This window comes from Parus major, chromosome 8 (genome assembly GCF_001522545.3).
Source record: "Parus major isolate Abel chromosome 8, Parus_major1.1, whole genome shotgun sequence".
Taxonomy (NCBI): Eukaryota; Metazoa; Chordata; class Aves; order Passeriformes; family Paridae; genus Parus; species Parus major.
Window position 1 is genome coordinate 22,191,416 of NC_031777.1, and position 12,107 is coordinate 22,203,522.

At 37.9% G+C, this 12,107-nt stretch overlaps 1 protein-coding gene across 10 annotated transcripts in view; it reads left to right on the forward strand.

The window, feature by feature from the left end:
• The window catches only part of MAST2 (microtubule associated serine/threonine kinase 2), a 167,328-nt gene that overhangs the window by 39,082 nt on the left and 116,139 nt on the right, over window positions 1–12,107 (forward strand). The window lies entirely within an intron of this gene.

Genomic DNA, 12,107 nt, shown 5'->3' on the forward strand with positions numbered 1-12,107 from the left:
GAAAGCATTAAAATGATTCCTGTTGGTTTTTCAAGAGCCCCCCTGCTCTCTTGGAAAAGAGCCAAAACAAAACCCAAAAAATCAAACCAGCAAGAAATGTAGCTGTGGAAATGAAAAGAGGCCACCTTCGTACCTGGGCTGGGGTTTTGGGTCTTTGCTGAAGGTTCTTGTGGGAATGGTTGGTTTGGCTTTTAATTTTGTGAAAAAGAAATGAACAAATGCTGCTTGGTCTTGTGTGGAACAAGTTGTGGTTTGGATGGTGAAGGATGAGTGAATCAAATATAGGTGAAAGCTGCAAGCACTCAATTTGGGATGCTGAGTTAGTTGTGATAGAACACTCAAAAAAAAATGGAGTTCTTCAATATTTGTGTAACAAGCACGTTTAGGGAGTATATTATGCTACACAAAGGCAGGGGAGAAAAACCTCTTTGCCACTTTTCATCTTGGATGTGTGCCAATTTTACAAAAAGCAAAAATAGAATAAAATCCTATTATTAGTGTAACAGATCATGATTGATAGTTGTTATGGCTAGAAATTGGTTTTAAGCACTGTATTTTGGAACAGCTTGAGCAATATTATAGGTTTTTACTTAATATGCCTCTCCTAAAATCTTGCTTCTTCTCTCACAGTCTTTCAACCATGCAAAGAGATATATTTGGACAAGGTATCTATTTTTCATCAGTTTGAAAAAACATTCACTTTACTGTTCTATAATCAGCCCTCTTTTTTTTTTTCCCTCTGAATCTACCATTTGTTATTTGTGTAGTTCTAAACTGCTTCATAGCAGCCAGAAAACCATGATGAAACAGAAGATGAAAACTGACGATGAAGACAAAAAAATTGGTAGATATATTTGAAGTTGTAGTAAAAAACTGCATTTAATTCCTTGAATGGAGTAAAGATTTTCCCAAACTAAGGGCATCTTGAAGATTTATGCTTAGAAAATGTAGCCAAAGGAGTCAAAGTAGCTGTAAAGATCATAAAATGCAGTTGAGAGAGCAATAAGGTAGAGAAAAACATTCATAGCATTTGAGCATATTAGTTTTTAAAGGTTAAAATTTTAAATAAAATTCATAGGAAATCTTTTTTATTTAAGAATGAGGTAATGTGAGAAAAATGAAAGTTGAAATAGATGTTGCACTCAGAGTTGTGGTCAGTGGTTTGATGTCCAAGTGGAGACCAGTGACGAGGGTGTCCTCAGCGGGTGGTGTTGGGCCGGACACTGTTTGACATTTCATTTATGATGTTGGATTGAGTGAACCCTCGGCAAGTTTGCTGGTGACACCACGCTGAGAGGAGTGGGTGACACGCTGGAGGGAAGCGGTGCCATCCAGAGGGACCTGGACATGTGTCAGAAATGGGCCTGTGAGAACATCATCAAGTTGAACAAGGCCAAGTGCAAAGTCCTGCACATGTGTTGGGGAAAGCCCAACCCAGATCTGTCTGGGAGATGAGAGCAGCCCTGCCCAGAAGGACTTGAGGCTGGACATGCCCCAGCCATGAGCACTCCCAGCCCAGAAAGCCAAATGTGTCCTGGGCCACATCCAAAGCCCTGTGGGCAGAAGGGGAGGCCAGGAATTCTTCCCCTCTGCTCCTCTCTGGTGAGAACCACCTGGAGTTCTGTGTCCAGCTCTGGAGCCCCGGCACAGGAGGAACTTGGAGCTGTTAAAAGACAAGTATATATTTGAGCCTGCATTTTTGGTAGTGGCTGGGTGAGAACTTTGTGAAGTTAACAGAAAAGTAGAGAGACAGGAAGATGAAATCCAAATCCCAGGCTGTAGGAACCATGAGAACCACAAGGTCCAGAGCCTTTAAATGCCTTCCTACGTGAATCTTTATGCACAATGTTAATTCTTTTTACAGTGAAATGAGTTCTTGAGTCAGTGGTAGGTAAACTGAGCCGTTTGAAATCCCAAGTAAAAATTACCTGTAAGCCTGCTAAGAATTGTTTGCCTTTTTAAATTAAACAGAAATCAAAGTCAGGGAAACAAAAATGAAAAAGTAGAAACTTCAGATTTACCAGTAGTAAGATACTTGGAGGTTATTCACCATTGCTGCTGTGAAATAAGCTGGTAGGTTGTTGAATTGTTGTGTTTGGAAAAAATTACTTCAGAAATAATACACTAACTTCCAAGGTCAGGTGGGCTAAACCAAATGTTTTAAAAATTGATTTATCAAGTAACTGTCAAGTTCTCTAGGGAAAAATGCAGAATTAAAAAGCATAGAAACCTCATAGGTAGAAACCAACAAAATGCTACATCCAAATAACTGAATATGTTTCCATGAGAAATACTGAAGGGATTGCTTTGGAAATATGCTTCTTGTGTTTTAATTGCCCTGTCAGAGAAGATGATCTCATTAAGTTTTGTTTCCCATATTAAAATCCATGTTTGGGTCCTGTAAGTGATTCCATACATCATCTATTTGTATTATCTTTTATTAAACGCTGAGTTGGTTTCAAATTCATATTATGGACGAAAGGTTGCAGTAAATGTTGAATCTGATCATATGGATATACTGTCTTTTGAACATTTCTGGAAGCAAATCTTATTTTGCTGCTTTAATATGTTTGAAGTCCAAATTAATCTTACACCTAGATTAGCATTACTGTGATGTGATAATGGATTAAGTACTGATCTTTTCTGCCCCCTGTTTCATCATCTGCTTTCTTCTGCAGGAGTGGTAATTGCTTTGGAATGGAAATCTTCAAATAGTATTTTGGTTGATAAAGATTTGTGCAATATCCATGCAGATATTCTTTTGCAGTAAAAAGGATCCTTCTACTATTTATTTTGACACATGTTAAATAGTGTAAGAGATATCAGAATGTGAATCATAATTCCTTAAAGAACTCGTGTAATAGCTGTATGAGTCGTCTTGCAGAAATAAAAAATCATAACATGGAGATCAGCTCATGAAAATCTTAAAGTGAAAATAAGAGTATCAAATAAGAAATAGAACACTTATCCTACGAAATGCCACAGGACTGACAACAACATACAAAGTAGAACTATGATAAGGGGACAATGTACAGTATTAGCTCAATGAGAAAAATACAAACATTAGTACTAACAATACAAGAAAAGTGCTAATGTTACTAATGTGAATAAGGTCTCCTGTTTTCTTGATACAGGTAAAAATTCACCTGTACTATTTTGATCTCAACCGTTAAAAGACAAAGCTGTTAAATTGATGGAGTTTCAAATTGAAACATAACGTAATTCCAAATTTGGAGGCCAAATAGAAGCATAAGTCAGCTTTTAACTTCAGATGAATTCACTAGGGCAGGCAAGTGTTAAGAAAGTTAATTAAGATAATGTATGTAAGGCTTTTAATGGACTTGCAGCTGTGCACGGGGCCGCCTACTGCATCTGACTGAGATGGGGCAGCTTTGTGTCCTGTCCTTACCTGGTCGGCTCCAGTGATGTGACCATGACCCAGTTTGCAGACAGTATGAGAAATAAGACCATTTATGCTGTTCCTCAAAGACATTCTTGAAGCAATGGGGAAAACTCAATTGCAATATTTAAGGGCAGCCAATATGCCACTGAGGTTGCAATAGTAACTCCAGGTTGCAAGGAAAAGATTAAAACTTCACTAACAGTGAAATATTAAACACGATCATTTGCTAAAAACAATTTGAACTTTCAACAGAGAAAAGATATAATTTTATAAGAAATTGATTTTTGGACATGGGAGGTTGCATTCTGGTGCACAAGACATAATAACAAGCTAATACTAAAAGAAAAGCAAGATAGCTCCCGTTGTCCCCTGATGCTGGACAAAGCAGAACTTTCTCAGAAGAACACAGAATTATAATTTTAACTTTTACACATAATACAACATGCTGATGCTTTAACAACACTGCCAGTAATCAGAGTTACATCTGAAATAATCCTTTCTCAGTGAAGAAAGATTGCATTTATCTCCAGAAGCTGTTAGGAGAGACCTGTCACTCTCCTCCTGTTGCAGCATGAATGGTGGAGATTAATCAACTGCTGTATTTCCAAAGTCCATATCAAAAGTATGTGCAATATGAAATCTAATAAATCAAATTTCAGGTACATATTTTCACTGATTAACATAAAGGTGCTAATTCCTTTTTCAGTGGTAAGAACCTCAGTGATTGGAGATACAAAAACTTGAAGTAACGTCTCATAATAGTTGCTGGTGGAATGGCAGTCAAATGACAAAGACTTTGGATTCTTGGTAGCTCTTCCTCCTCCTGGAAAAGGTCCTGATCCAGTGTCTTCAGGAGTTTGATTCTACTCCTGGAGTGCATCCTCTTGTGAAAAGATGTGGTGATTTAGCTCCGTCCATCCCAAACGAGACATTTGTGGCAGAAGAAGTATTTCAGCTGAGACTTCTGTGTATCAGCAGCAGATGGATCCTTCTGTATCCTCATTTGCTGGAAATTTGGGCTGAGAGTCTTGCAGCAAATCCCTCAGAAGTAAACTGTAGTGCAGTAGAATAATGGAGTGGAGTAAAAAGCCAAAAAGGTTGATCGTACTAAAGAGGATTCACTGAAGGTGGGCCATAAAACAAACAAAAAAGTGCTCCCACAGAAAATGGCAATGGCAGCCGTAAAATCAGATAATAAAGGAGTCCTGCCATGAAGACAAAAAAGCAAAACACAATTAAGCCCCCCCAGAGAATCAAACTAAACAGAAAACAAAAAGCAAACAGGCTTAGGACAGGGAGACAGAGGCATATAGCAGCAGCCATGTTGCCACTAAAAAAATCCTGTGCTTAAGCAGATTAGGAAAATTCCTCTTGCCCTAAGCTTTCACAGTTTGCCTGCTATATATATTGTAGGCTCTTTTTGAATGCCTCCATGAATTGCTCATCTAAAAAATGCATTCCAGAAACCTGTGGCTTTCAAGTCTCTTGTTTTCCAAAGGAACAAAATAATTTGTAAAAGAAAGTATTGGAAATAATACTGTAATCTCTGGTGCATCAGAACAAAATTTTCTCTTGAGGTGTTTTTGAAGTTTGTATATATACAAATGAAAATGTGTGAGCTTTCCATTTACCCCAGGACAACAGAATTTCTTTGTGTCTGCACATTCATAGAAATTGTGTGTATGTATGAAATAATACATATACGCTGTCCAATCACATCTCTTTAGGAGCACAGAGAATTTAAGCACTTTATTGCTGTTTTACAAGCATAGTCTTCTGAAAATCAGAAACTTTAAGTTTACATTTTGAGCACACATCTATTTGTATGCATCATTTCTTGTGCCAGCATTGTCCTTTGTTCTGAGTAGCTTTCCTTCTGTGGGAATTCTTCCCTCAGTTAATCCATGAGACTGTCCTCACTGCAGCCAAAGACTTCTTTTGCTGGAATGATGGCTGCCAGCATTTGAATATTCATTTCAGATAAACTGGAGGCACTCCTTGCTGAGCTGTGGAAAGCAGCACTGTCACACTGCAGGTGTTTGAAGATACCTCTCCTTTGGCTAGAAAGACAAATTATTTCCTTTCTTATGGGAACTTGTTCAGTGGAGGTTGGAGGGTTTTTTCTGGTTTTAGGCTCAAGTATGTATTCTATAGGAATATGAATTTCAAGAATAGTATCAAGCTGTCTTGGCCAGGAGTCTGGGATTTTTCTTTGTGAATGGCATGCCCAGAACCAGACATGGCATCATAGCTGCTGATGTGCTTCTGATTGAGCTAATGCCATTATAATAATTTCCATATTATGTTCCATCCCGTTCTTGATGCTGCCTAACTGCCTGTTTGCCTTTTATTCCAAATTACAGCTGGCCATTTTCTTCACAGTTTGTCCTCTGTCCTTTGTCAAATTAGTGCTAATTTGGCTGTATGTGGGTGTGTGAGTTAGTTCTGTGTATCCTGATTCTGGCCTTGTGTTGCCCACTCACCTGATAAGTTCCTCACACTGCCAGGATTTACAGGAAATCCACGTTTGTGTGCAGAAACTGCTGTTGTAGTGTTTAATGCTGGAATTAAGTTAGGAAAACTCAATCTACATGGGAAACTCAAATCTCAGACTTCTAGCTAACATTTTGCTGTAATAAAATAACAACACACTTTTGAACTTCTGCATTGGTTGTTTGGTTTGGTGTTTTTTATTTCTGTATGTAAGATTTCTGACACATCTAGAACATTAGCCAACTTTCTGCCTGATCATCTGGGATCCTGAGAATTCCTAACCTGTTCAGAGATGCAGGAGTAAAAGTAAAAGAAGCTTCTAATGTAGAACAGGAGATAACAAAAAGGTTGGCTGTCATCAGTGAAGCCTCTATTCAGCATTTAAGAAGAAGCCCATAAAGTCAAAAAACTGAACCTGCTTTTGGATAGCTCTCACCTACTTCTAATTTGCTTAATAAAAGTAGAATAGAATGGGAAGAAAGTTTAATTACTACTTAAAGGAGAAACTTAATTAGCATCAGGTTCCAGTTCCTAACACATGGTTAAACCTAAGATAGAACAAAAATCTGGTGTCTAAGTGAAAGGTTCTCCAGTTTTTTTTGCAGAGTTGAAGACCATGTGATGGAGCAGGTCTTCAGCATGTTTGTGTGTGGTTCAGGGAGCTCCCAGCACAAAGAGCTCAGGTTTGCTCTCAAAGTAACTGAACTGGACAAGGTAGGGAGGCTGAGAGGTGAGACCTGCAGGGGCACCACAGGGCCACCCCCTCTGCATTGCTGCTGAGGATGGACCTGACCTTTGAGAAGATCGACCTTTACAGACAGGGCTGAGGTGACTCCTGCAGCAGAGATGATATCCCCAAGGATAAGGGGAAGCTGATTGTGATAGTGGGTGATTCTGTGAATAAATGCAGTTAACTCAGTTTCTGTGTGGGAGGTTTAAGGAGGGATGATTCAAGGGTAACTTGAGGTTGCCCAGTTGGCCATTGAAATACAAGATTTCTGTGATAACATTCTCTGTAATCCCTGCCAGTTCTGTGTGTGCGAATCTGTAGACAAGAGATTAGTAGCCCACAAGTGTGGACAACATAATGGAGTAAAAAGAAGGAATTAGGTGTAATAGGAGCTGATGAACTCTTTGGGACTCCTGCCCAGGAGGAACGCTGCACTCCAGTCAAGACAGAATCATGCTGTGGGCAATGAAAAAGAATATAGAAGGCTGAGGACAAACCCAAAATAGCATCTCTTTTTGGAGTTCAGACTGGTCTTCTGTTGCCCTGCTGAAACACTGCCCCAGACTGTTGTGACTTGTTCTAACTTTGCAGCTTCCCTGATCTTATTTGATGTTTCCTGATTGTTGCCGTTGCCTTGAACTGAAAATTGGTAGCACAGCCCTGGAACTGTATTTTCAGCTATTACAGGCTGGGGTTCCTGCCCAAGGAGATTCTGTGATGCATTTCTTCTGTAATATTTTTATCCTGGTAAATTTCATCTGCAGAGCATCTTCCCTGCTCCCACAGCTTAATCCATCAATCTTGATAAGTAAATACTGACAACACTATCCCATAGATTATCCTCCTGTGGGCAGGTGTGTGGGATGCCTGCTACAGAGGATGGCTGTTTGATGTTTGTTGCCAAATATACTTTTGTTTTATTTTTCAGGCTTCTAGAATTAATGTAGAAGTACTTGTAAGTTCTGCTTTGCTTTATGCCTAGTATTCCATATGGTAGCTCCCTGGTGCTGTAAACAGATTAATTTCCCTTTCCTGTATCTTGCTATTGTATTGTTTATTTGCCTGTTGGCTTTTTGAGCCCTTTTTTTTTTTTTCTTTCTTTTTTTCTTTTTTCTCTCTGCCTTTCCCAGGCTCCCGAGACTTATTTGCTTTGATAGAGATACCTGAATCTGTGAAGCAAAAACCTTCCTGGCATGAAGGAAGCCACAGATGGAGATTTTCAGACACTACAGTGAACCTAATTTCCCACCTTTTCCATTGAAATTAATGGACATTTGTGTAGTGATGTTCCAGTGTTGTTTTGAAAATACTATTTTTTTGATCAGACATTTACTTTAATAGTTTCTCAGTCTGAACAGGCAGTGGAATACTATTTAAGTACACTGAAACACGGAAAACTTGAAGTATTAAGATAGAAAATAAGGTTTTGCTCTCCTCAGTATGGTAATTTTACAAATAATTCTTTCAAGTTTGTATAACAGTACAGATTCTGCTTCCCAGAACCAGTACACCTTTAAATGCTCTCTGTCCATTTGCATTTAATGTTAAACTTGGGTAGAGAGGCTATAAATATTCAATTAGAATAAAATGAAAATGGGAAAATGAAAAGAATATTTTATTAATCTGTAATGTCTATTGATTTTTAAATAAGTAGGCATAATGTCTATTGATTTTATTTTTTAAGCAGGCTGTACATAGCAATTTAAGCACTCAGGACATAAATGCTGGGCAGCTTCTTCCAGCTTCAGGTGGGGGGAGGGAATATGACTTGAGCTGCTTTGCCTTCACCTGACAAATAACCCAACACCATGTAACAAAGCAATGGGCTTTCCCAGGGGCTCACCTAGTAAGACACCAGGCTCCCTACATCTGAAAAACTGCTTTTAAATGTTTTTGTTGCCCAATCTCTGATAGTTCTCGTTTCCAAGTGAGCCATCCTAGGATTTTTCTTAAATAAACACTAACCTGACTTTTAAATTTGTTTCAAAGATAAATAATTTTATAAAAGTAAGTGGTGGACAGAGAAGAAATATTCATTATTTAAGAAGCTACTGTGGAATTTAAAGCAGTGAAAATAAAGTGGTACCTGTGACAAACCTTTTTTTTTAAATCATGTATGTGAGAAAACATCATTTGAGATGTTAAGTCCAAATTGTCACTTAGCACAAATGTAAATCTGGACTAACACAGGAGCTGCACTGGGGTTGTTTTGGGTGTATGTGTGTTAGAGAAATCCCCCTATAGCCAGTCATCTGTAATTCCTTGACTAGATGGTGCGTTTGTTTTCTGGTGTTAAAATTCTGAATTCAACAAGCACAATGTCTGCATTAAAAAACAAATCTTTCAATCTCCAAAGTTTCTTATCTCCTAAGTAAACTGAAATGCTTAAAATTCAGTGGTGAATTTGGAGCAACGTTTCAGCTCCAAGGATAGGATTTAAATGGGAATCACCATCTTGCCTTTGCTGTGCATTTTACTTTGTGAGAAATGGAAAATTAAATATGTTAAAAGAGCTTTGAGCCTGTTGCGGTCAGATCACATTGGAACTATTTTATCAGTTTCTAAACTGTTTTATTGAGATGAAAGTTATCAGTTATTGCAGAATTTAAGTTTGGAGGACAATTAATGAAATTAATTCGATTTTTGTGTATGTACTGAATGATTTTGCAGGATCATTTTAATGCTTTTACTAATCCTTTGTTTTGGCTGCTGAAGTTGCACTACTGTTGTGAGAATTCGGGAGCACCAGTACAGTTTGTGGTAGCATTGCCTGAGATAAAACATTGTGGAAATAGGGATTAAGGAGTTAAACATTTAAAGGAAATAAACCAAGAATTTTCTTGATGAAGAAGATAACTTATACCAAGGAGCATGGGTAGATGTTTGCTATCAGGAAATGAAACCTTGAGTCATTCTTTGAAAGCTATTTAGGTTAGTTCTTCACAGATGGTCACTAAACTTCCATCTTTTTCATTATTTCTTTGCAGTTTGGTCCCTCTCAAAAAAAAAAATGTAACAAGTTCAGTGAAAAGTCTCATAAGGTTTTTTCTTTTCATTAGTTATCATCGTAAGAACTGTTTTATCCTCCACAGCAAACATTCTTTGTATAGGAAGTCCTCCATTGTACATAGCAGCATTTCAAAATTGTAACTTCTGCTCTGAAAAAAGCTGATGAGTTGGGTCTGATTGTCAGTGAGGTGGGATAGACAAAAGAAAATTACAACAAAACTTCAAAGGCAGCAGTGGGAAAGCTTGTGCAGAGGTATAGAGCTGGCTTTTAGGTGCTCACACTACTTTTGTACTTAAATGTTTCAATGTACTGAAGCTTTTTGCCTGTTAGTTTGCAGTTTCCATGCTGCTTTTTCTTTCCACTATGAGTTGCTTTTTTTGTAGCTTTTATGAAATATGTATCAGAGGAGCAGGGACTTTGGTTCTGGTATTCGAGTTCTCCTATAGTACGTTACAGACACTGAGTTAAAAACATTGTATTAAAGACTTTTTGGCTCCCCAGAAGCTATTCTGAGCTGAATGCTTTAATCATGCATTGAATTCAGCCTGAAAGTGTGAACAAGGCCATTGATTAGACTTGCAGTTTTGAGACCTGTCAAGTTGAGGAAAAACCCCTTCCAAATCCTCTTTGAAGAAAGAGACTGTTCAGTGACAATTGGTGATGAATTTTCAGGTCTTGCGAAGTCTTTGGAAATTTTTTCTGTACCCATAAATGCAAACAGGAATATACCTTAAAACCTGACTTTGAAGCCAACAGCTGAATTAAAAAAAAACCTTGCAGCTTCTTCTAAAAGGAGTAGAGGATGAAGAGGAATGTACAGAAGAGAAATTACAGTGCAGACAGTCCTGAGTACCTGCAAGACTTTTCCTGGTGATGAAGTCAGTGTTTGTTCTAATTTGAAATATGGTAAAGGACAGAAGGCAGAAGTTTTAGATATTGATTAATATCTTTTGTCTTGATATATTTTCAAGAGAGCCCATATTTATAATTTAAATGCAACAGAAAGAGAATCCTAGCCAGAAGATGTCCTTGTAATAGAATCAGCTGTTTCTGTCAGTCCATTACAGAGCACACTAATCGCCCATCAGAAATAAAAGTCATTAGGCACAGTCTGCACTTTCTCAAATCTGTGCTTTGGGAGTTAGTGCCTGTATTTTACCACTACTTTAATTGGGGATGAATTTTCCTTTACTCTGAAACAGATCTCTTGGTACTGAGTAAACCTGAATTATCCAACTATATTAAATGTAGGGTTGTTCATAGATAAATCTGTAAAAGATGCTTAGATGTATCCCATATTTTTTCATAGGAAAAACCTAAGTGATCAAAAACTTCAGTTCTCTTGTCATTTGCAGAATTTATGATGTAACTGAGGGATGGGGCTGGATGTGGTTATTTAAAAATGTGCCCAGGGATGAGGTTGGCCAGTTTCAATGGTTCCCAGCTCACCTGTCTTTCATTTTGAAAGCAATAAATGCTGTTTTTGTGAGGTATGCCCTGTCTCTTCTATGCCCAAAGCTTGTCTTACCTACCCCAGTAGAAAACTTTCTCCACATTGGGTTTGATCTGTAAATCAGTGCTGGGTTTGGCCTAGCACCACTTTGCAGTTTCCTATTTTATATTCCACCTTAGAGCATTGTCACACTTTTGGGCCCCTGAAGTTAATATAAGATTGTAATTTTAAAATTAGAGTTCAGTTGGTGATTATTACAGTTCTGTCTCACTGAAATTGAGAGGATGATTTAATTACTTTTTTCTAATTTTTTTTTTCTTCTTTATGATTAATTTAAATAAACCTAAGCAGAAAAAAACCCAACCCCTATTTGTTTGAAAGTATGTGTGAAAGATGGTAGGAAAGCATGTTCCAATTTAATGTTTTCTTTTTTTCACTGAAATTATTATTTTCCAGAGCTAATAATTATAAAAGTTGTGGTATAAAGGCTTTGTGTTATAACTGAAATGAGTCATGCTAGCTGTGTAACCACCTTATATATCCAGGGGGTGAATATCTTGTCCTATACACATAATATGTGCAAATGTCAACTATCTGTGGCTTTTGCTTTTGGTGTAAAAGAGTATTTATTTTTGGGGAATGAAGCAACAGAGCCCTTTCTTTCATCACTTTTGTCAAGGGTTTATGTTCCAGTGTGGAGCCCAGCAGGCATAAGCAATATCAGAGAATATTCACTTTTGAGGGCAGAAAGAGAAGTTAAAATTTTCTTGTTTGCCTACAAAGGTGTAAATACTGTCTGGCTCTGATTATTCTGAATTTTCTCATGGTGCTCAGCATGTGGATTTCCTCATTAAGTGGATGATGGCCTGTAACTATTCCTTTGCAGAAAATGATCAGAGCACCCTGTCTGTCCCTCCTTCCGTGTTTTTGTGAGAAGCAGTGATTTGAGAGGGGTAGGCTGAAGTGCCTCATGTAGCTTAGCTAAGCAATGGAAAATTACATCTGCTTGTTCTGTAAA